Source organism: Pan troglodytes, chromosome 4 (assembly GCF_028858775.2).
Source record: "Pan troglodytes isolate AG18354 chromosome 4, NHGRI_mPanTro3-v2.0_pri, whole genome shotgun sequence".
NCBI classification, from domain to species: Eukaryota; Metazoa; Chordata; class Mammalia; order Primates; family Hominidae; genus Pan; species Pan troglodytes.
The window spans coordinates 162,927,333-162,953,072 of NC_072402.2; the positions used below are offsets into that span (position 1 = coordinate 162,927,333).

Genomic DNA, 25,740 nt, shown 5'->3' on the forward strand with positions numbered 1-25,740 from the left:
CATCTTGACAATTACAAGCTGTTTCATGCTACTGACATGTCAGCAGTAGTAATTGAATATATAAAACTTCTAATGATATCAGGTGTCAATCTGTGCTTCATCCTGTCAACAAATGCTTCATGAGCATCTATTATATCCAGATATAGTGTACATAAAATTAAATATCATAGTCCTTGGCATCAAGATGCTCACAGTCCCATCAAGGAAACCATAAACCAATAATTATTTAAGAGCTAAATGCTATGATCAAACACATGCTAAGAGCTAAAATAAACTTACATCTGGATCTTTTAAGATACTACGATATTTCACGATTTATCCTTAGGACCTCTTGCTAAATGTTATATTTCTCAAGTCACGTATATTTTCTGATTTTTGGCTCAGAGAATAGGCAAAAAAGTCTATGGACTTAATTTTCAGTCTAGTTTTTCTGCTGATTTCTATATATTCTTTTCATATTATACTGCTTACTGTTTGTGAAATATATGAAGGAATTCAGACATTTTTCTGGAGGCAACAGAGTCATTGTATTTACAATTCTAGGAGGAACCCAAGTATTTGCATGTTTTAGGGCATCTGGCAGGTTTTGCAGTAGTGGCTGGTGGTGAGAAACTTCCTAGGAGAGAGTAATAGATACCATAGTCTAGAATTTGGGCAGCAACTCAAATGGAGGCCGAAGAAAAGTAAAATTAAAACAAAGAGTATGAATCATGTCTTTACATAGAAAAGTGTCAAAGCTCTCTTTAATAAGGGTGATATTTAAAACAATAGAACTGGTTCACTGCAGAAATATTTTCATTTAGATCCTGAAAGAAATTAATAATAAATTAAAGATCAATATCAGGAAGGTTTTTAAAAGATAGATAACTAGTAAAAAGGAATCTTTCTGTAAATATATGACCATCTATTAAAATGGTCTTCCCATAATATTTTATTTACCAACCTATTATGCTAGACTCTCAACTTGAAAAATATAGATGCTCATAAAAAATAAAGCAGAGAAATGAAATTCCTACCCTAGGGAGTGATAGCCGATAAGTGAGAAAATTTATTTTTGTGTACCACTCTTACCACCACCATCACCACTGCCAAAAGGCATCTTTCTAGTCTTTACCTCCTCTGTTTATAGCAACTTCATTGACCTCACTGTTCAATTCAGAAACTGGAGATCTGTCTTCACTTCTCTCTCTTACTCTTCATTTAAGACTGAGTCCTGTGTACTCTTTCACTAAACTGGCACTCCAATGACATCATCTGAGTCAAAGATAAGACCACTTCTCCCTTGAATATGTTGTATCCTGCCAATTACTTTTCTCATCTCCACTTTTGCCTTCATCATCCATTCTTTACATAAAAGAGCAATCTTTTAAAAGAGTAAATGGGAATTCTCCTTTTTAAAACACTTTAATGGCTTCCCATTGCTCTTAAAATGAAACTTAAACAACAGCATATAAGGTAACCATTACTAATATACCCAGATTACAGGTGAGGGAACCAAAGCTTTTAACACTTAATTTTATCAAAAACATATGATTGGCAAATGGCTGAGCCCAGCCAATCTAAATCTAAGTAAGTAATCTGCTACACATTTGCTGCCCCCTGGAGTGCTGGGTTTACGGTATTACTGGATGGACAAGACAAGATACATAAAGCTAATTATAGGACAATCATGCCAAGATCTGTCAGATATAAATATTAATAATGATAATCATAATATCAACAACTAAAATTTTCCAAGCATACATGTTGAAGACCTATAAACTCAAGGCTTTGTGCAATGTCATTTTTAATTCTCACAGCAAAACTCATTTATTCTGAATACCAATGTAGGATTGTGAACACAAATGGGTAGCATATGGAATTAAATATTCTGTAATCAATGTATCCTACCGTTTACTTGCTGTGTGATTTGGAGAGAGAATTAATTCTAAGCCTCAGTTTCCTCACTCTCTAAAAATGGCTTAATAATAATGTTTATTGGCGGGGCGCGTTGGCTCACGCCTGTAATCCCAGCATTTTTGGAGGCCAAGGCAGGTGGATCACGAGGTCAAGAGATTGAAACAATCCAGACAAACACGGTGAAACCCCGCCTCTAGTAAAAATTAAAAAAATTAGCTGAGCATGGTGGCACGCACCTGTAGTCCCAGCTACTTGGGAGGCTGAGGCAGGAGAATCACTTGAACCTGGGGGGCGGAGGTTGCAGTGAGCCGAGATCGTGCCACTGCACTCCAGCCTGGCAACAGAGTGATACTCTGTCTCAAAAAATAGATAAATAAATTAAAAAAAGATGTTTATTTTATGTAACTGCCTTGAACACAGAAAAGGAGATTTTATTATAAAACATCTGCAGCTAAAATAGTGACAATATCATTAGAGGTATGTTTTCATATGAGTATGTGTTTAGATGTATTTACTTAAGTGGCTTAAGTAAATTTAAGTCATTGATAATTTTAACAATGCTTTTTAAATAAGTAGATCTATGTTGACACACTGAGGCCATGTAGAGGAAGTAGAATATTATCATGGTGGCCAAATAACAAATATTTTTCTTTCCTTTAATATTAGCAATTTTATACAAGTATTTCATTAAAGCAATTTAACTGAATGCAATTTAATTATAGTCCATTTGTATCCAGAATTTAATCAGAGAAGAAAACCATTAGGAGATCAATAGGCAGATCTATACAATTGTTACATAGATCTTACCTTATGCAATTGTGGGAGTTAGTTAAATAGTTTCTGCAAGGTTCTTGTCTTTGCTTGTGATGCTGGAGCTTGAAGTCCACAAGGAAGGTAGTTGGAAAGGGAAGATGACTGTAAAGTGGGAAAAGTAAAAAAAAAATCTAGAGTTAAAATATACGAGCTGGAGCCACAGAACGATAAACTGAAATGCATGCCATTTCTTGTTGCCTCTGACCTTGATGGAATAGGCTAGGTCCGTCAGAAGATGAGTCTCCTCACCGTGGAGTTAAATACAAACACCTGGCCCCAGAGTCAGAAAAGCTGAAGAAATATCCAAGGGAAGGTGCACTAGTTGTAGGTCCACCTCATGCCTCACATCAATAATTTAACCAGACTGACAAAAATATGTGCAAGATATAAAATAGTTGTTGCTTTACTTCCACCCACTAAATCGCCTGCAAGAATCTCTCTTAGTCCACCCTAAGTGGAGATACACAGGGAAGGGTACTCTGGGAAATGTAGCCCAGTACAGCCAAGCTGACATAGTTTGCAGAGCCAGCACAATCCACTCCTTACCAATTTGGCACTCATAAACATCTTAAATCATACTTAGACTACACAAAAGATCATGACAAAGTCAAACTTCCACCTAACATGGTGTATCTCTTCTAAGTACATCTGAAAATAGGCTTTTTTCCTTTTAGTAGAACACAATGTCGTCTTGTTGTTTTTTTGTCTTTGGATGATATTTATTCTTCTCCCAATGCGTGCTTCAAGTTGGATATCTTGTAATTTCAAGACTATGATATAAATTTAATTACTATTAATACATCTTTCATAAGAAGAAAGAGAAAGAAAAGGGAGATACTTGGTTAATACAAATACAAACATCGTCATACCAAAATAAGAAATAAGTACTCACACTATTCTAGTCTTGTTTCTATAATTGGTCATGTGGCCATAACTGATGTTTATAGCTACCTTCTTCCCCTACTCATTTCATATTTTCTTTGCACTGAGCTAGCCTCTCAACTGGTCAATGTGGCGTAGTGACACAGTTCTCACTTACTGAAGTATCTGGAAACATCCTGAATTGGGCTGCTATAGTTTTCCACATACTTTAATCACAGGACCTGGGAATACTAACAAACATTCTAGAGGATTTCCTGCATCATAGAAATGCTCCTCTTACTCTGTTTGTGTAGTGGCCACCGAATTTCTCCTGGGTGGTTAGGATCTATAACTCTCTTCTTTGCCCGTTGATTCAGAGGCATGAGGAGCCCAAAGTGTTCAGGTGGCAGTCTCAACTTCCTGTTCAATGGAATCATTGTCATGTCTCCTGGGAGACGCATTCTTCTTTTGGAACCCAGATGTCTAGACCAGCAGAAACTGAAGTGGTAAGGATGGAAGACAAAAATCCAGTTATTGGATTGCTAGGGATAATGTTTAGAGGAAGCATTCTTATTTCTACCCCTTGGTTCCTAGATATGTAAATCCTAGTTGTTAGAGAAACAACATCATATACCATATGCTGATTTAATGCACATATTTTATCCTGGAGGACATTTTTCTAGCCCTGCATTATGTTGCCACACAGATGCTGTCATGAATAAGACTTGAAAGGGCCATTTCATCAGTCCATCAAGCTAGCTGCTTCAGCACAATAGAGAATATGATTAGACCAGTAAATTCCATGGGTTTGGGTGTATTGCTGCACTTTATTTGCTGTGAAATGAGTTTCTTGGTCAGAAATGATGCTATGTGGAATATGGTGAATAAGATATCCTGTAAATCTGTGGACAGTTTGAAGATGCACTGCAAGTAAGAAGGCAAATCTGTATCCAGATTAATAGCTTGACCAGTGAAAACAAAATGCTGTGCCTACAATGACAGAAGTGGCCCAATATAATTAACCTGGCAACAGGTAGCTGGCTGATCCTTCAGGAAATGGGGCCATATTGCAGGAATGGCCCCATTCCTGCAATTCGGGGTATTCGGCAATGGCTGTAGCTATATTGGCTTGGGTGAAAGAAAATTCATGTTGGTGATGCCATAGATAACCTTGATTCCTGCCATGATGGCCACTTTATTTATGAGCCCATTATATAATGACTGGAGTGGCTGGGAAGCCAGTAATGAAAGACATATGTAAAATCAGGGAGATTTAGAAGAAGCTGGAAGCTACAAGCATAGGCTGAAACCCAGTGAGAATTTACATTGAAACCTGTATATGTTCTCACTGCCTCTGAAATTTTTGGCACGGATGATCTGAAGTAGTTGAAGCTTTTCATCATGAAGTTAAACACACACACTTGGCCCAAGAATCAAAGAAACTGAAGGACAATTTAAGAAAATATAGAGCAGTCTCAGGCCCAGCTGTAGCCTCATGCCAATGAGGTCAGTTGAAAGATCAGCAGCAACATATGTGAGCAACAACATGGTGCCTGTTTTGCTTCCTTTCTCTAAGTCTCACAGAAGAATGTCTTTGTGGTCCATCCTAAACAGAAGCATACAAGAAAGGAAATTCCAGAAAATGAAGTTCAGACTAGCCAAGTTAAACGTTACAAAGCCACTTCAAAATGGTAAGAAATGTTAGGTCCCTAAATGATTGAAGTCACTATATATTTTTGGTTTGGAGAACTTTATTATAGACAGAGAAGGGAGAGTTCAGAATTGGAAATCTGGAGAATGGGAGTTTCTGTCACAGTTCAATCATTACCTAAACACACGATCTTTGTGAGTCCTTTATCCTTACCCAGCCTTCATTTCTTTAGTTGTAAAATGAAGCGGATACCCTGGATTATATTTGAAAGGCTTCCCTGTTTAGTAGGTAAAATAATTGGTTGTCAGGATGCTGAGAAACAAATTCTGGTTATACCCCCTTCTGATCCTTGTGCAAGAGCTTGGGCTTTCTGTGCCTCAGTTTCCTCTTCGGTAAACAGCAATAGTATTACAGAACTCATAGCAATGTTCTAAGAATTAAATGAGTTAAAATACTTAAAGCTCTTAAAGTCATGAGGAGTATGTAGTCATCACAGATTAAACGTTAGCTAGTGCAGTAGCCATAATTTGCCTGTGAATTGTATAATTTCTTGTCTCTTGTAGAGGTCTAAAAACCATATGCACTGTCTCAAAGTCAGTGCTTTGACTTAGGAATTAGAAGGAAATTACCACAGCTCTTGGTAAATTTGTTTTGTCATTGGTAAATTATATGATTTTTCTCTCTTTTTTGATACTGATGCTATTAATAAGGATGCATTGAATATCCATAATGAGGTGGACATGGTACAAATATGCAAATAAAGCAATTATTTAGTGACCTTAACCAAGGGAGAGTATAACAGGGTATGGAAGGTTATTAATGGTGTAAAGAATGCTGACAAAGGAGCTTTTTCTCTTTAATAACAATGCCTAAAGAAGTGGGTTTCAAGTAATTTAAATAAATAATACTGATATGTATTTGGAGAACTACCAGAAATGATCTTTTGTAGACATAAAGTCTGATCTTAGTTGAATCTTTGCTTTCTTTTTACGCACTCACCATTCTCTCCCCTTGTTTCAGTAATCTAAATACCATGTAAGGGCATGTTCTGAAGCCTGCTTACCTACCCTTCTCAAATAGCTGCCTACTGCTCTTGCTCTTGTGAGCTCATTTTCTGCCTTCACTCATGTTCTTACTGAGGGTATATGAGGAAGACCTCATTAAAACAGAATCATTATGTATAAGAAGAAAGAATCATTAAATTTAAAGAAGGAAGCAGAGAAGGGAAGGGGATTTATTGCCTCGCATAACTAAGAAACCCAGTGGGCATTGTGGCTTCTGACATGACTGCATCTGGAATTTCAAACAATGCATCTGCTTCTCTCTCTGTCTCTCCTCCTCCTCACCTCCCTCATCCACTCATCACCATCCCTCATCCACTCATCACCATCCCTCAGCTTTGATATATTTATTATACATTAGCAGGTTTTTCTATGTGCCAGGAATAGTGGCTTCTAGCAGTTCCAGAGTTTGATTCTTAAAGCTGGTTGGCCCAGAAAAATAGAGTTAATGTATCTCCCTCAATGTCCCTATACTCTAATACAGTCATACAGTCTGCTTTGGTTACCTACCCGCCCATGTGTGTCAATCTGCTTGGGCTGCCATAGCTGAATGCATCAGCCTGGGTGGCTTAAATAACAGAAATTTATTTTCTCACAGTTCTGGAGGCTCAAAGTCCACGATTAAAGTGCCAGCACAGTTGGTTTCTGGTGAGATCTTTCTTCCTGGCTTGCAGACAGCCACTTTCTCATGGCCTCAAGTCCCTAGTCTAATTCTATTTCTTGATCTCGGTTTTTTTTTACAAATTTTTTTTTTCTTAGTCACATACTTATTATATTTTGTTTTCTGTATCTGTGTCTGTGTTTTCTGCATCTATGTTTTACCTTACAATAAAAAGGTAACTCTATGGCTAAGTCATGGGATAGCAAGTTTCTAATTTAAAACCATATATACCAATTCTCTTTACAGTAACCAAAGATAGCCAAATCGCCAAGGCTGAGGTTAATGTTGTGCGGAACTGTAATGATCTTACAAGAAAGGTAAAGAATAAATGGGAACAAAAATGGACCTGTTACAAATAGAATGACACAAAACTAACAAAAAGGGGTGGTTACTCAAACTAAAAGAGTAGTGCCAGGACTGCTGAGAAGTAGCTGGCCTCTAGATATATTAATAGGCAAGTCCTGGGAGAACTTGATGATTAATTCCATATGAGTGGTGGGAGAAAAGGTTATATATTTCCGAATTGAACTACAAGGTCAATAGTGATATCTTTCAGAGAAAGGGAACAACTGAGGATGTAAAGTAAGGTATAACAAAGTTGGGAAGGGAAGAAGATTATGAGTTCAAGTTAGACAAATTGTCTCTAAGTCACCAGTGATATGTGCAAGAGAAATACCCAAGCGATTTATATAATTAGAGGTTGACAATTCAAGGGAGGAATCCCAGCTATAAATAAATATTTGGAAGATGTCAGCATGTAGAGCACTACTGATCCATTCTCTGGAAAATATGTAGAGTGAGTTGGAAGAAGTATAATAGATTTCTAAGCATAAGAAACATTTAAGGACTGGGCAAAGAAGTAAGAGATCCTCTCCCTCTAAAAGCAGAGATTCTGAGATGAAGAAATTTAATGGTATAAGAAAAATCAGAAAATTTAATTTGGGGGGGCAGAGAAGGAAAATAAACATAGTTTAATATTCAGAGAATTCAATTACATAAATCCTAATACATTTTGGCTGAAAAAGGGTTTGCCATTGGCATGTTCATATTTTGATAGAGAAAACAGGCAAAGGTCACTGGTGTTGAGGAAATGGTGAAATAGAAGTTTGGGTGTTGGTTGGGCCTTCTGCGTGGATGTTGAAGTCAGCCAGGATGACTGCAGAACATTAGGAAGAGAAGTCTCTCAGCCAAGACCAGAATAATCCGTGCATGGGAGGAGATAGAAGAAGTTAGAAGGAAATATCCCTAGTTGCCTGGCTTTCTCCTACTTCTGCTAACAGCCCTCAACCTCAAGTGTTACTTTTTAGGGAAGTCTCCCCTCAACCCCACAACACTAAGTTGGGCATCCCCTAAAAGTCCCTGTGGTGTCACTTAATTACCCCGTTATATCCTTTAACAACTCTGCACTAAAATGGAACAGTTGGCTTTCTCTCCATGAGTCTATTCGCTCCTTTAGCTAACTTCAAGACTATGCCTGTTATTTCTCATCTGTTTAGCACCGTACTTGGCACATAAAAGTCTCTTCAAAAATGTTTGTTGATAGAATGAATACATGAAAAGATAAATAAACAGGAGGAGTGTGGAGGGGCAGGTTATCAAGGAAGCAGTGGGGTTTACTCAAAGATAGAGAAGTACTGAGGGAGAACAGACTGCAGCTTCTGGCCCCGCTGTAAGAAGTCCAACAATGCCAGGTTTGCTGGTGCTGCCAGAAATACCCTAGCCTAAATTTGTGAACTTCAATTATTTCTGTGCACAAAAAATCTAGTAAAACTTAAGCTCCCAAAAAAATAAAAATGGGTATCATTGGAAAATTTAAGAGAACACTTTTTTTTTTTCAGGAAACATAACATGTAAACTCATCTTCTTTTACTATTCAAAGTTTTTTGAGTAAAACAAGCTGTCAAAAATTAAATAGAATTGTTTTTAGTCTCATTATCTGACATGTTAGGGAAAGGGTATGGAATAAGAAAAGATGGAAGATAGTAGAAAAGGGCCAGAAAATAAAGGAAGATAAAGACCTAGGAATAAATAAAAGTATATTGTCTAGTTAGTGAGATCAAACTTGGTATGATAATATTTGCTGACCTTCTATTCTGTACTACACACTACATTCTGTATTTTCACTGAAAATAAGGTTTCTCTGTTTTTAGATTAATCCTGCAAAGTAGGCATTATTATGCATGAGAAAAAGATTTAGAGAATTTATAATTTGTTCAAACAGATAAATGCTGCAATTGGGATTCAAATCTAGCAGCCCCTACCCCACTTTTCACTACGTAGGTGTTACATTGAGGTGTTATCCCTCAAGAATTTGAAATGAAAGACAATGTCTGAAAACTGTGTGAAGAGAGATTCTGTGTGTGTGTGTTTGTGCACATGTACGTGTATATATGTGTATGTATGTTTATACATCTATCTATATGTATCTATGTATTTGTGTATCTATCTGTCATCTATAAGAGAGGGATTATTTTTGGTCAGCAAAAAACTCTGTAGACTGAGCAGGCAAGGATTATTGCAAATACTGCCTGTGCCATGTTAAGAGCACCATTTTCAGAATTGTCTCTGGATGGAATAAATCATCATAAGCAGTGGGATTGTACTTTAACTGCTAGTATGAAATTTTTTTAAAGGTCATAATATAATTTGAGAATATAATCTCATTATGGGGCAATATTTCAGCCTCATATTTATGGAACAAATATATAAGATTTATTTCCTCTTTTAACTCTACATATGTTAGGTGGTAATATTTTGAGGCCAATGAATTATACTTTTAAAAAAATAGCAGACTTTAAGATCAGTAGAAATTCCAAATTTAGATTTAAATGTATTTTAAATAAAAGGATCTTTTTTAGAATATGTAACTTTTTAGTGTATAAGCTATGTTGTTATGTTTGCTGCAACTTGGGTAAGAAATAAAGATAGCTATAAATCAAGGTAAAATGAAATATATGACCAAGAAGAATTTTAATTATATTATGTAATATTTTTATTGTGTTTTGTTTTGGTCTTACATTTGCTAGAGAATTTTTATTATTTACACTGACATTTTTGAATACAAATTAAACTACTGAGGAGTTCTGGAGGTTCATCGTGTCTTGGGGTCTTTTACTGTGTGGAGACTTCCCTTTTGACACTTAAAGAGAGGAGAGTTTACTCACTAATGGGATCACCAGTTCTGGTTCTCCAACATAGTTTTGGAGGTCACAAGGTTACAGAATTCGATTTCCTTGATGTCAGTCTCAGTCAATCAGTGCCCACATGGACCCACTCCTTGTTTTGACCTTTTTGTTTTCTTTTCTGGGAAGGAAGAAGAAGTATGCTACTTAAGTCAGTTGGCTTAGTGAATGTTTTCATGTTTATGTTAATCAGAATGAGAATCACCTGTGATATCTATGATTCTAAAAGAATAGAAAAAAATACTAAAGCATCACAGATTTTATTTTATAAGTTTATCCTATGTGCTAATATTTGAAAATTTTTTTCAGGTTTGACTAGCTTTCTCTCTACAATTAATTACATGCAGACATAAGAATGTATTGATGATATTTGCTCACAGAGTTACTCCTTAATTTTAACTGGCTTTTAGTTTAATATCTACTGCATTAAAATATATAATAATTCTCTATTATATACAATATGCTGTGGGTAAGTTCAGTTTGGAAATCAAGATATATGAGCCAGGTACTTAGGAGCAACTAATTCCAATTTAGGAATCATGGAATGAAAGAGAAAACAAATCCCTTCTTAAAAGAGTCTCAGGGTTTCAATATGTAAAGAACAGGCATGGGAATAATAGCAAGAGGCTATACAGAGATCAGTGGGGATTTGTTCAGAGTCTAACACGCCTGGAAGGTAGGCCAGTGGGCTGTGAGAGGGAGTAGAGCTAGAGTGGACATCAGAGAGAAAAGGACCAAAGACTGAAGATAAAATTGGTTACATTTGTCACTGGAAGCAATTGTATCTCTTTGGCTTGCCTCTGAATGCAACTAAATAGTAGACACCTGTCATGGATACTTTTTTTTTTTTTAAAGTACCTGGAGTCAATACTTAAGGTATTGAGCTGCTTGCTTAAAGAGTAAATCAAGCATCCAGACATGTCCATCTCAGGAGAATTGTATTTAAAATACCCTTTAAAGAAATCTATATTGATATCTATCTTCTTTGGATCTATATATGGAATTTTTTGTTTGGGTTTCATTTTTAGTTTTTAGTCTCATAACATATATCAAGTTCAATTTTTGGTTTTCTTACAAGGTCTTGAGAGATACTGAATTGGTGATTTCAGATATTATTGGTTTGGGAAGGTCCATTCTAAACTGTAAAAATATATATAATATTTTGCTGACACAGTTAAGTGACCTGCAGAGTCAATGTCCCAAATCCTTCTCATTCTTCATCTATCCTCCCATCTCCGAGGTCAGCCCGCTGACTATGTGATTGAAATCAGAGAAACCTCAGGTAATATATATTGGAGGCAGGTGTTTTATTTAACCCTGGATGATTCAATCTTATATGACTTGGTTAGATGACAATCACTGAACCATGAAATGCCATGTATCTCTGTGGCTATTGTTTTATAAATAAAATCATTGAAGAGGGTTTCATTATAGTAAGAGCCACTGTGTGAGATGTATCAGAAAAATAAGTTGATGGACCATAGATGGGCAACTTTTATTTAAAAAACAAGCAAAAAACCCCTTATTTATACTCATCCAAATTTTGCTGCAGTTTCTATTATATTAATAATTATTTTATAGAAACGTTAACTGGAAACAAATAGTCCTTTAAATCACAAGCATATTTAAAGGTATACTGAATATTCATATCATTAGCAGACGGTGCCATACAGTGAACAAATAAGCCTTCCTTTACTACAGAACTCTTTATTTTAAAATCTTTTGATAACAGAAGTGAAACAACAATAATTCAAAGTGTCGGGCTTTGGGAAATACTGAGGTGACATTTTGGATGAATGTGGCTTAAAAGGGAACTCAAATACAAAGACAAATTCTCTTTGTCTGTCCTGATGTTCTGGCTAAGAGATTAAATTGAATATTGAGTCTAGAAAATGTGAACGTGCTGTTTTAATGATGAAAGAAAAAGAAAGAGAAAGAAAACAGTATAAGTACTGATTATCTAGATGACAGTAAGATGTGGATATCTTTACATCTTTCTCTAGGGCGTAATAGTTGGAAGAAAAAAATAAGGCAAAAATATGTCAGGGTTGATTGGTATTATATACAGAAATACCGGAAGAATATATAATGAGGCTGAGAATATGGAACTAATGAAGAAGTGTTACAAGAAAGAAAAAGGAAGATTGGTGTGGGAAACTGGAGGTGAAGTAAGGAGTAGTCAGTGAGGCGATCAGACAATTTCTGTAACCCTCCAGGCCCTGAACACACAAAGGAGCCCAATTAGAAATAAACAAGCTAGAAGAAACATTTCAGAGTAAATTGGGGATTATCAGTTTGCCTAAAGGGAATGAAACCAGAGCATTGGAGCCTCCTTGTTTCAGAACCACTTGCTTTATGTTTCTTTTTTAAGATTGACACCAATGTTCTTGCTTTTCATATTATAAATTTTTCAAAATCATGTATAAAACAAATTAACAATTGAAGTTTCTGATTTTTGAGAGAGAATTTATTTTCAACTGAATCATGGATACAAAAAGATTTGAAAAGTATTTGTCTCATGTTTTACCTTTTTTGTCCAGACTGGGTCACTGTCGTGTCCTTTGGGCGTTCTCGAATTTCAGACTTTTTACTTTGAATTTAGCCTGCACCTTCTCCAGATGTAGGTAATATATATCTAACATGTATAGGAATATGGTACTTGGTTTTGACTTGGCAGAATATAAGCGAACAATTTAAGGTCATTTCTGGATGCTTAAATAAATTGAAAACACAATAACAGAAAAAATGGATTCTTTTTAAACAGAAAAATGGACAGTACATAGAACCAAGATGCTTTTTTTCCAGTGTCTTTCAGCATATCAGTTCTGGCCTCTGGTTAGTCATTAGGTAAGTCTAGGGGAACACAAATTTTTATTATCTTTGTGAAATGAAGGACCTCATGAATGAGAACAGTGGAGTTTCTCATCCTCCACTGAAAGATATATATTTTTTCATTTTTTCTACAATGTATTTCAAAAGACGAAGTTTTGTATGACCATCTATTCTGGCATCACTGGTTCTTCCACAGCAGCCGTGAAACACAAAACGTTCAAACTTTCATGGCTATCTGATTTTCTGGAGGTAAGACTGGCATCTTCCATTTTAAGATCCCCAGTTCTCTACCCTTTACATACCAGAGGGCGATCTAGGCAGGATTTGAAGGATTATCTGCCAGGTATTAAAATGATTAGCCAGGCAAATTTATTCATTCATTCATTCTACAAATATTTGTTGAGCACCTGGTACTTGGCTGTGTGCTTAGGGACAAAACCCCAAATACAATACATTCTCCAGCCTCCAGGAAATCACAAGTAAGCAAATAATCACAATAGAGTGTGATAAAGGCATGATGAAGGAAGCCTGGAGGGGAGGGGTCACTAGGCAATTTAGAGGGAAAGGAGAAAGTCAGAGCAGGATTCCTAGAAAAATAGACTTTTGTACTGATCTTTAGACAGCAAAGAGAAAAACTGAAATTGACTATTTGAAGGTGGGGTTTTTTTGTTGGGGAGTAAGGTTAGAGGTAGTGTTGCAGAAAGAATTTCTTTCCTACATTGTTAATTTAGTAAATATATATTGAGCAACTATTACATTGCTTTGCTGGGCCCTGGGCAACAAACGATGAACAGGTCAAAAATGTTTGATCCTGCATGCAACTCTCATGCTAATGGGAAGACAGACAATATGCAAGTAACTACAGTAAGAGCTAATATTTATCAACTGCATACTATGTGCCAGGCACTGTTCCTAGGCTTTATTGAAAAGCACTAATTTGAACCTTACAGCAACCCACTGCAGAAGTTCCTATTATTTTTCAGTAAATTGGAAAACAGTGACATACAACTGATAGAATGATAGGCTGGGGTTCAAAGCTAGTCAGCCTGGCTTTGGAGTTAATGCTTTCAAGTACTATGATATATTGCCTATCAAAGTAAGTAAAGGATATATAATATCACCTTAGGTGTTGGTAAGCAATATGAGGAAAAAGAAAACTGGAAGCAGAGAGAATGGCTGAGGGGAAGGTGCTGTTCTAGAGAGCAGACACTGTGGGCACCCTGCACGTACCCTTGGGTTTGACCACTTCAGTAGACTCAAAACAACCTCCACCTGCCGGTAGCTACATTGTCTTTATGAGCTTTTTCTGATGCCAAAAAGATGGTGGCTGTAGTCTCTAACATGATGGAGCTGAAGTAAAGGGTAATTAACACCTCCCAGAACAGTTGTCACCTTTCAGATAAGCTTTCATGGCTTTACAAATATCCCCAGCGTCATCACTCTCAGAAAAGGATAACTCCAAAGCATGGGTTAGATTGTTTTCTGGCATTTTCCTGCAGATGGAGCTCCACTGGCCCACAGTGGTGGCAGCTGCTGTAAACGTGCAGTTTCTATTGGCTCTGTTCCTTGCCTGTGTCACTTCCTCCCTCCCCTGCCAGTGTTTTCCTTGACCTCCAGAATGAGCTATTTATACTTAAATCCTAGTCTCTCAGTCTGCCTTTGGAAAAACCTGGATGACGACTGGCCGGTCAGGAAATATATCTCTTAGAGAAATTGGGGGAAGTGCATTCTAGGTAGAGGAAAAGAGAAAGGCACTAGCAATAAGTCCGCTGTGGCTGGCTAGAGTGGAGTGAGGAGGGTTAAGTAGGAAATGAGCTTGCTAGAGGGGTAGGAAGGACTAGGTAGGAAAGGTCTTTTTAGGTTATGGGTAGTAGTTTGGAAAGCAAAAAGAATAGCACACTGTTCTATATGAAACAAGAAAAAGAGGCTGAAAGAGAATTAACTTTAAAACAGACTCTAGAGAAGATCTAATCTGGGCCTTTCTTTTTATAGTTGAGGAAAATGAGGCCCAGGGGGTTTAAATGACTTACCCAGGTCACCTTCATAGGAACAGAAAAAAGAAAGGTCTTCTTCCCAAATATGTATCCCAAATCTGTCTGATTCTCAATCCACACTAAAGAGAGTCATGTTCATTTTAGACGCTTATCGTAAGATTAACAGGTGAAAGAGAAATGCATAAAAGAGAAATAATATTATTGAATGCCTCATTAGAATGGATCAGCAGCAAACCAGCAATATCTGTTTTTTGGTTGTTGTTTGTCATTGCTGTTTTCTTTTACCACTAGTTCTTCAAGTTCATTGTTTCTAACTCCCACCATGCAAGACACAGCAGCTCTTTGCACTTTCCCCAGCAAGGGGTGAGTGGGCAGAGCTGCAGGTGCTTTCCATCCTAGTGAATTCCACGTGAGCACAGGCAAGGCAGGTCTGGAAGCCAGGCCAAATTTCACACGGGCATCTGCGATGAGGAGTTTCTGCTCTATAGGGTCCCTAGCTCAAACCCTGTCATTATTGTGGATTCTAACACCTGCCAGTAAAGGGGTACTTGATGGCAAGAGGTAACTCAATCATTAGCTTAAAGCACTCTATCCAAATAGTAAGTTTGGTGGATTGAATCTGTGTGTGACTCTGTTTTCAGAACTAAGCAACCACATGATGAATTCATTTGGAGTGTTTGTTGTTTACTGCATAAGACAAGATGAATTCTAGTAGTGCCAAAGGGAGGGATTGAATCATTTATTAAGTACAGTCTTGGACAGGTGTCTCAAATGTCAATTCTAGGATTTAATCTAAACTAATCTTCAGAAAAGTTAGATTTAATGGAAATGAGAACCCAGAGGAATTCGAAGTAGAGGTAGCTGGATGCTAAATCTCAAACGCTGCTGCTTGTGACAATCTTTTAAATAAACTTTCTACTTCGCTCTTATCCTTCTGTGTTCTGAGGTAGAAAATGTTTGGAAAACTGATGCTAGCTCATCGGTAGGTAGGATTTATACAAAACAAGTTGTTTTCTCTTTATTTCTGATGCTGGCATATAGTCAGTTATTTGCAAATAAGCTACATGGTCATATCTGAGATCAGACCACAGAGATTTTGGCCTCTGTAGGTGTCACTGCAGAGTATATACATATAGGATATACTTATATCCTGCTAAAGTAGGTCATATTTTCTGATCACAAATTATGAAGCCACAGGCAGAGTTTGAAATTGATAAGGAAAAATTGCCTAAATGGCTACCACTCATTATATCTAAATATTGGCAGGTCAAAAAAAAAAGTGGGAGTTATCTATTACTGAATGCAATTTTGAAAATAAGCTGTAGTAGTTGTCTCATCTTCAAGCCACTCTATTTCTAACTAAATAATAAAAATATTTTAGTCGTGGATAATATTTTTGCCATATGCGTGTGCATGGGTGTGTATGTGTGTAAATTTAAAAACCTTGGCTTTCAATACCACAGAATTAAATGCATTTTGTGAATGTATTAATCCAAATTAATTTCTCAGAGATGGTATTTGAGAGTGCTTGCTGGTGGCTCTTATAACACTGGAAGTATCTATAGCATATTTACTTTTTAATATTGGAGAGAAAAGGGCTGAAATGAAAACAACTGCGACTGATGACCTATTCCATGCTATAAAATCCAAAGACTATTTGAAGAGACAAATTATTACCAAGAAGTTCGAGTAGAAAAAGTATAGTTGAGGTGAATTTAAAAATAAAATGAAAGAAGAGCACTACTCAGATAAGGAAGCAGACTGAGGTGCAAGAGCATTAAATAAAACAGTGAAGTCTATTTAGTTGCCAGATAAAATTTCTAGGTTCTGCAGAAGTTAACAAATAATGTATTTCTTTCCTCTCTCTCCCCTCTTTTCCTTTCCCTCTCCCTCCTTTCCTTTTTCCTTTCTTCCTTCCTTCTTTCATTCTTTTCTTCCTTCCTTCTTTCCTTCCTTCCTTCCTCCCTTTATTATTTCAGATATATACATTCTGATAAAATGCTTTATTTTCTAGAAGGGAATTCGTAAACTTTTGCTCTAAAGGCCCAGATAGTAAATATTTTTAGCTTTGCAGACTTTTATAATTACCATTGCAACTATTCAGCTCTGCCACTGTATTCTGAAAGTAGCCCTAGACAACAGTAAATGAATGTGCATGACTGTGTTCCAGTAAAACTTTATTTACAATAGGCAGCAAATTTAGATTTCATCTGAAGTTTGCAGTTTTCCAATCCTTTTTCTAGAAGGCGATCTATTATACACATTTACCCCAAGGTGAGTTTTTTCCATGAGCAGCAGGAGTATGAATAATATTTTCTGGTACAATATTCAAAGTATGGACTGATTTATTATATATTTTATATATAATATATGTAATATGTTAAATATTTTCAATATTCAAATATGGGATGAATTATTTATAAATAGTGTGTTTTAGGTACTGTGTTTTGTGTTTCATGTATACAATCTTTCCTAATCCTGAGGACAACACCTTAAATTTGGTATAATTATCCCCATTTTATAGAGATGAAGCAGTGTTAAAAAAAATTTGGATGAGTATGTATAGCTTTAAAGAGTCAATGTTGGAATTTAAAATCTTTGCCTTTTCCAAATATTTGTGCATGTGTATATGTATAGAATCTCTATGTAATGAAAAGAGAGTATACCTCAAAGAACTCGTAACAGGCCGGGCGCGGTGGCTCATGCCTGTAATCCCAACACTTTGGGAGGCCGAGGCGGGCAGATCATGAGGTCAGGAGATGGAGACCATCCTGGCTAACACGGTGAAACCCCGTGTCTACTAAAAATACAAAAAAAACAAAAACAAAAACAAAAAAAAAACAAACCTCATAACAGTGAGAATATAGGCAAGCAGGAAATAAAATACAACATAATGGGAGAATTACTTTACCTTGATTTCAAACGCTCTGTGATATTCCATCTTAAGAAGGATTTATTTATTACCATCTCCGTTCCCCTTTCTTCAAAACATACCTGGAATTCAAGAAAATATCAAATACCAGTGTTTCTTCAAAAATTATGTATTTATGTTTAGTTGATGAATGATAACTGTCCATATTTATGTGGCACAATGTGATGTTTGGATATATGTTATATATTGCAGAAAGATTCAATAGAGCTTGAATGAGCTATGAATTAACATATTCATCAGCTCATCAACGTATTGTGTTTTAATGGAGAGAATGTTAACCATTTTTAACTGAGGACAGTGCCCCCACCAGGGAAGCATTTGGAAGGGTGTGGTGCTTTGGGCTGTAGCAGTGGCTGAGTGTGGTGATGACACTGGCTAGACGTTTTGCACGAAGTCATGGGTGCTAAAAATCCTTCAATAAGAGGGACAGTGGCAGCCAATGAAGGGTTGTCTTACCCATAATTCTAGAAGTCTGCTACGCTTCTGTGCTCATTTAAAACATTAGAAAACGACAACAAAAACCAGAGGTGTTAGTTTGTGGTAGATCTTGTTGATTACCTACTTAACAGCCACGTTTTGCTTCTTCCTTGCTAACATTTTTTATCTTATTCAGGTAGCAGTTAGATGTCAATGATCTCAGGAATACTGACCCCTCCCAAGCTGCTAAGGATGTTTTTTGTTTTTTCTTTACTTTTAATCTAATCACAGCTACTCCCACTCCATTCTGCCAGTGATTAGGATTAGACAAGAGCATCTAATTCTGTGTTGGGCTAATAGATATAAAAGAAAGCCTAGTTAACAGCTTCTTAGAAAACTTTCCCTCCTTGATAAAAAGAGAAAGTTGCACAGGAAAACATTTCTTCCTACTTTCTTTTTTCTGATTTGGGCATTATATGAGAATTTCATGTTAGGAATTGCTGCAGTAGTTTTCAACTGTGAGAGAAAAGCCAAAAGAATCTCAGTGAAACCAAACCAGTATCTGACATTATTGAGGCCCTGAATTAATCCCAGGATGGCCCATCCTTGTGTGTCTATTATATATGAAAATATCCCTACATCGTAGGATGTTTTCAGTTAAGCATTATTTCAGTTTCATCCGAAGATATTTGAACTGCTACATGGGAGCTGTAATTTCTATTCACCCAGAGTCAAAAAGGTAGACACCAGGAGCAGGGCCCAGATAAATATTTTTCATCTTCGACTCACAAAATGTTGACTATGGCTTGGGAATATCTCTGAGTACCCACATTCAAGTCAAAGCAAAATGCATATCTATTAACACAATTTGGAAGAAAAAATTATTTAATCTCAAAATGATTTGATAACTTAGTGACTAGGAAAACATAAAGTATCAAATGCATTACGTTACTTGCTTTAGAAAACAACATCCTGACGTGAAGTAAACTGTTCTTCTCAGGGCTTAAATTAGTACAAGTTATTCTTTCTGTAACTTTTTAGAAATCTCTGAAGGAAGATAGTAAGAAACAATAACTACTCTTTCTAAAAGATCTGCTAACTCTTACTCAAATAAAAATAATTGAGATTATTAAAATACAAATTTTGTAGAGACTAATGCGGAAATGAGACAATCAGTAATTGGAAGGCTTATAAATTTAGGTGCATGGAACCACCTGTGGGCAAGAAGGTAGAGGGAGGAGAATGGGGATATCATTGGTCAGAAAGAGATTAAAAAGGAAATTTGATTATAACTTAAAATCATTCTGTCCCTTGCATTCCCACTAAAATGAATATGCTTTATTTTTTTGTTTGTTTTGTTTTGTTTTGTTTTGTTTGTTTGTTCATTTGAGACAGAGTTTCACTCTTGTTGCCCAGGCTGGAGTGCAGTGGTACGGCTCACTGCAACCTCCACCTCCTGGGTTCAAGCGATTCTCCTGTCTCAGCCTCCCAAGTAGCTGGGATTACAGGCACCAGCCATCATGCCTGGCTAAATTTTGTATTTTTAGTAGAGATGGGGTTTCACCATGTTGGCCAGGCTGGTCTCAAACTCCTGACCTCGTGATCTACCTGCCTCGGCCTCCCAAAGTGCTAGGATTGCAGGCATGAGCCACCACAACCAGCCAAATATGCTTCTTTAAATAGGATTAAATTGTAATATATTGATACTTTTAATCTATTTATGTGTTCCATAGGTTATATCTATGGATATGTGTTGAATATATGGAAGGAAAGTTTTTTAAAAGTTCATATTAAACTCATTAGTCCAGTAGAGGAAAGCTGGTAAAGTTTGGGGGAAAATACAAATTGGGCTAGGTTGTTTTTGGAACTCTTCAATGCCTCATTTCTATTACTAAATCAAGTTTGAAATGTATCTGAATTGGAATAGTCTTCTTTTGTCTTTTTTGAATGTCAGTCCTTTTGGTGGTATATGGCATCACATGCATGCTTAATGCTATTAGAGCTTTTTTTGGACATTTGGGTGTGGGAGGGACAATAAGCATTTGCAACAGAATCTTTGTCTCCGTGACTTTTCCAGAGCCATCTGGATTCCTGCATATTCTCTACATGTCAATTCGGAAGGAGAATTAGATAATAAGTAGATAAAAGGATGTAAACATGCAAAGGAAAAGGAAGCACTCTCTTGTTCAACTCCCCCAGTAGAGCTGCTTTCTGATTAAAGCGCTAATATATGGCAATGGGCCTGTGAAGTCCATGCAGAGGCATGAGAGAGTTTGGCATCATCAAACGAGCGTATCAGTTCTGCCTCCTTCTGTCAGCAGTAACTGAGCAATCCAGCCTGGTGATTGGAAGAGCAAATTTTCTTTGTCCTGCACATGCTGTATTTATCCTTCATGAATATCCACAAAACTCAGCAGGGATTTGGCTAGGAGAGTAGGATCACTCCTTGCAGAAAAACTGGTAATAAATCTGGAGGCTTTGTACAAGATCTGAAAGTTGCCTTCACAATTTGCCGGAGGAGGCATGTATAGCCAGGAGTTAAGGAGATTATGTAAACCAAGGAGGAGAATGGGGGGAACTTGGCAAGACAAGACCTAAGTCAGAATGCTCTCTGCATATTCTCTTAGCAAGAGGGAATTAGAGGTTCAGAGTGTTGTCTGGGTATATAACTTTTTCCTTCTATCACTGGAAGTCAGATAGGTGGTTTGCATGCTCTTTGTTTTCCCTTGAAACATAGAAATGTAAAGGAGATGTTTTATCTCTAATTTGGACAGTGTGGTTTAAAGGCCAGTTTCTATTTTGCACATTTACCTTAAATATTGCTCCATGATCTTTATTTACAGTGAACAGATCTCTATTCACTCTTGTTTTTTGTTGTTGTTGTTGTTGTTGTTATTGTTTAATTCTTCTATTTCTCCCAATACTTTTGAAAATATGCTTTGGACAGCGACTCTGCAAATGAGATTTCAGAGTGTGTTCACAGGAACATCTGCATTTGTATCACTCAAAATGCTTATTTTATAATGTTAGAAGCCTGGCCACCACTCTCTTCCCCCCATCTACAGAGAATTTGAATCTTGTCTTGTGGAGCTCATAGACCTGCTGTTTTAAGGAATTTTCTGGTGATCCCAATACAAAGTAACACTTGGCACCACTGTTTTGGGAAGTTAGTGGAAAGAAAGACTGAGAAAGAGAAAACAAGGTGACTAGAGCTGGGAATATAAACAAACCAGGTGACCTTTTATTCCACCTGGCTTTGGCATAGCTTGAATATCACCAAATACACACCATGTTTGCTCTAGAAAGTCATTTTACCCACAATATATGTTCATGAGCATTTTTCTTAACAAATGTTATTTTCATAAATAAGAATGAAAGGTTTATAAATTTAATGTGGCTGAGTCTGAGAAACAGAACATGAAATCTCGTGGGGAACATCTTTCTGTATAACCTTACAAAGAGAATCATTGTTTTCTGTTTACTTCCCTCTTTATGAAACGCCTCTTCTAATATTGCATTCTTGTAAAGCATAGATCAAGAAACCAAACCATGCCCTCAGGGAGGGAGGAAAGCTGTTCTTTCCTCCAAGATGTTCTCAAATAAAATATATTAATATAATAATTATAAAGGTGCTTTGAAAAGGAGAAATACATCAGGGAGTTTTTGGTGGGTAGACCTCGATCACTTTTAAGTTATTTGAAGGAATATTTACTAGTAACTGTAGTGTTTACTCTCAAGCATGCATTTCTTTCAGGTACTACATTGCATTTCTTACCAAGAACTACATCAATTTCATCAGACTTTTTATCTCTTCTGAGGAAACATGATTTTCAGCTATAACGAACACAGAAATGTATACAATAGCCCAGGAGTAAGATTTTTGGCAAATTAAAGTTCCTCCAATTCATTTTGGGGGTAAAAATATTAAAATTTTCAGATTCCCAGTATAGATGTGGACTTTATTATGCCAGAAATGGGGCTTACTCTGAAATTCCATTATTCATTCATAAACACAACTCTGATTTTTCTTTTGGAGAGTGTCTAGTATAGCAATGTTTCAGATTGAAAATGATAGGGGAAATATATTATTAGATTAATTAGATAATTAGCAAAATTCACAGCTGCACCCTTTGACAACACATTCAGCAACTCTCTGTTAATGAGGCGACCATAAACTTTCCAAAAAATGAAATTTACAGAAACATTTATTTATCTGATATTTATTGTTAAAGCTGATAAAAACAGCCTTATTTTCTAACAAACTAAGTGGTTGTAGATGGTAATCAAGGGCCTGTTTTCATAGTTTTGATTTTGTATTTTTTTTATTCAAAAGCATGCACAAAAATGTATTGTATATTTCTACTTTTATATCCATATCTGTAGTTCAGTTGTAAGATGTTTATTACTGGCTTTCGTAATTGAACCACTAATGAGGTGCTAGAATTGTAACCATGTGTCTCCATCAGGCAAAATACAAATCTAAAATCTTGCTACTTTCAAAGGAAGTAGTTATTTCTTTTTTTTTTTTTTTCTTTTTTCTTTATTAGGCCATACAAGTTTAGTTTCTAAGAGGGTAGATATTATTTTCAGGCATTTAAATATTCTTTCAAATATCTTCCTAATAAGGAAGTGAATATTTTCTCCTGTTGTCAAAAAGTGCAGCTGTGAGTTTTTCTAATTGCTCAATTAATCTAATGATACACTTTCCCTATCATTATCAAACTAATAAGTTTCAGTGCCCGAGTTGCATTCTTTACTGGAGCTATCTTGTTTGTTTTTGATAATATTGACTTGTAAAATCGTCTACATGCTTATTATAATTTGTTAATATAAGATCCATATTTCCCATTATGAATGGATTGGCTTTTGAACCTGGAAAAATGTTGCTTTATGGAAAACATCTCATCCAACTAACTTTAGCAATTTCACCTTTCTTTGAATTTCAGATATCACTTTCCTGAAATTACATAATGTCTAAAGGGAATTAAAAAATAAATCTAAAATAAATGTTATCACGATAAGAAAGGACAATAAGCAAAAGAACAAATGGACATAAACAATCTTTCTGCTAATTTTATTTTCTGCTAATATTTTATTCTGAATGTTCTTACTTATTTTTAACATCAAATAAATTGCATTAGAAAATAAATTGCTCTGTGTTATCCTAATTGATTTTCAGTACTGTTTTCTCTTTTCTTTCTCTGAGTTTTCAGAGGAAACTTAGAATATAGGTATCCCTGTTGGACTGACAAACTTCTGCAAAAGTGGAATTATTACATAAATGTCTTTTAATATTCTCATATATTAGCTTCTATTCCAAATCTCTCTAGCTTCACCACTTCTTCAAATTCTAGTTGGGTTCAAGGATTGCTTCTCTGCTCTCTTGCACATAGATTGTTCATGTGATCATCATAGTCCTCTTCACTGACACCAAATCCAACCTTAATTAAGTGCCCACTACAAGCATGGGCTCTTGGCATTTTTGCTTCTTGAACTCTCCTGTTGACCTTTGAGGGTAAGCATTATGGTTGTTTGCCTTTTACAGGGAAGAAAAGTAAGAATTGAGATTTAAAACCCTGAAAGAACACAGAGTTAGTAAATAGTGGAACCTAGATGCCAGCCTAATCCTGTTCCAAATCCCCTGTAGTTCATCTTTGTTCTGTATTTCTAAGGTTCCTGTTGGATTTGTTACCCATGCCGTTGAATTTGTGACTAATTTAACTTGCTCTGTAATATGAACCTCGACTCTCTGTCTCTTAATCCTAGGGAACTCTAAGTCTAATTAAAGTACAGGTTTTGATCGGCTTGTTGAGTTCCCTTTAAAATTTGTTCAGAGTTCCTTTCTTGGTTCCTGGCACATTATTACAATTTAGTAAGTTTGATCTTTGTTCTAGTTACAAAGATGGTTCTATCAATATTTTTTTGAAGGTCCCACGTCCTTTCTCTTTTACCTGAATTTTTTTTTAAGTTTTTGAATAACATGCTTGATTTCTAGGATTAGAGAGTTTGAGTATAGAAAAAATAATACTTAGGCTTGCCATGTCATTACAGTGGCACATTGATCAATACTAAATGTCCAAAATAACTAATTTTCAAATAAACACTCTGTACATTTTTATCATCGTTTTTAAAAATAAAATTTTAAATGTAAAAAACATTTAAAACACTTTACTGCCAATTTCTTCTGATATTAGAGTTCGTAGTTAACAGACCCTCAATTTTTGCTGTTTTCTGCTTTGCTTTAACATTGAAAATGACATGAATAGAATGAAAACTTTGCTAAAGATATTCTTTTTGCTTGCCTCCTTAAATAATTTTGTAATTTTTCATGTGTATACCTTTCTTATTATTTGTTTTTAATCCCCAAACATACCTAGAAGAGTAAATGATTTTTAAGATTAATTCATTATTTTTATATGTATGTAAATTTATGTAAGTTAAATACTTGAAGCAGATCGAGTAGGATACACTTTAAACACACAGAAAAAAAAAACCTAAAATTTGAATCCTTGCTTCATGTCAATGTTTGTGCAAAGTGTCTGCAGAACAAAGGGAATATCCAGTTGACCAATGTATCAGTTGCAGTTATGGAAGTCCTAATTCGACTGCAGCATGTTGCACAGCCATTTGGAGTATTGTACTTGATAGGATAATATACCTTTGGTCTCTGACCTCAATTGTCAACGAAACTATTCTGCTATATTAAGGAACCATTGTTTGAAGAGAGAAATGAAAGCTAACTCAGTCAAGAAAAATTAAAACTAAATGCTTATGCATGACCTATAGAAGCTTATAAAAGTATCTTACTCATTCAGCTGCTTTGGATGACATGATAGTTAAAAGCCCATCAACCTGAACTTGAAGTTATGTCTTGACCACTGTCAGTATTTTGAAGAGGATATTATTCACATGCCATTCAAGACCTAAACATGTTTTTATCATCACTGCCAAGAAAGTCATAAATAACAAATGTCATGTGTCAAATTCTTGGTTTATTTTAGAAGAATAGCAATAGCTAGAAAAAAAAGTATAAACACAATCTAGTCTAGTTGAATTAGGAGTTTTAGACTTGGCCTGACTTTATGGGCTAGGTACCTCAGGCGATGTAAAAAATTTCCTATGGCTCAGTTTCTCCAACTGAAAAATGAAGGCTTTGGGCCAAATAATATTTCAAGTCTCTCAAGCTTTAAAATTCTATCATTTTTTTTACTTGAAGCTTTAGCTGATGTGTTTGTGAAAACTATTCAAAAAGTTATCTCTGTCCTCCAAAATGAGGATTTTTTTTTTTTCTAAACACAGATAGCAGACATGGCCATGCAAAGCTTCCCTTCTTCGTATTATCTTTTAATACAAGAAGTATTATCTCAAAAAAGCACCCCTCTGCATTCTACATATTTGTTTTGTAGCTCATGCTCTTGTTCTTATTCAGCAAAGTAA

At 35.9% G+C, this 25,740-nt stretch overlaps 1 protein-coding gene and 1 long non-coding RNA gene across 12 annotated transcripts in view; one reads left to right on the forward strand and one right to left on the reverse strand.

Moving 5' to 3' along the window:
• TENM2 (teneurin transmembrane protein 2) overlaps window positions 1-25,740 on the forward strand; it is a 3,953,434-nt gene that overhangs the window by 944,343 nt on the left and 2,983,351 nt on the right. The gene's annotated exons all lie outside the window — the stretch shown is intronic.
• On the reverse strand, window positions 716-4,011 carry LOC107974965 (uncharacterized). Of its 3 annotated transcripts, XR_001718137.3 has the most exons (5): window positions 3,875-3,990; window positions 3,332-3,514; window positions 2,918-3,003; window positions 2,707-2,814; window positions 716-806 (listed from the first exon to the last, which is right to left on the reverse strand). It is a non-coding gene; the product is annotated as an uncharacterized LOC107974965 (long non-coding RNA). The 3 variants fall into 3 exon arrangements; XR_001718135.3 differs by having other exon boundaries at window positions 2,918-3,514; window positions 3,875-4,011; XR_001718136.3 differs by having other exon boundaries at window positions 2,918-3,482.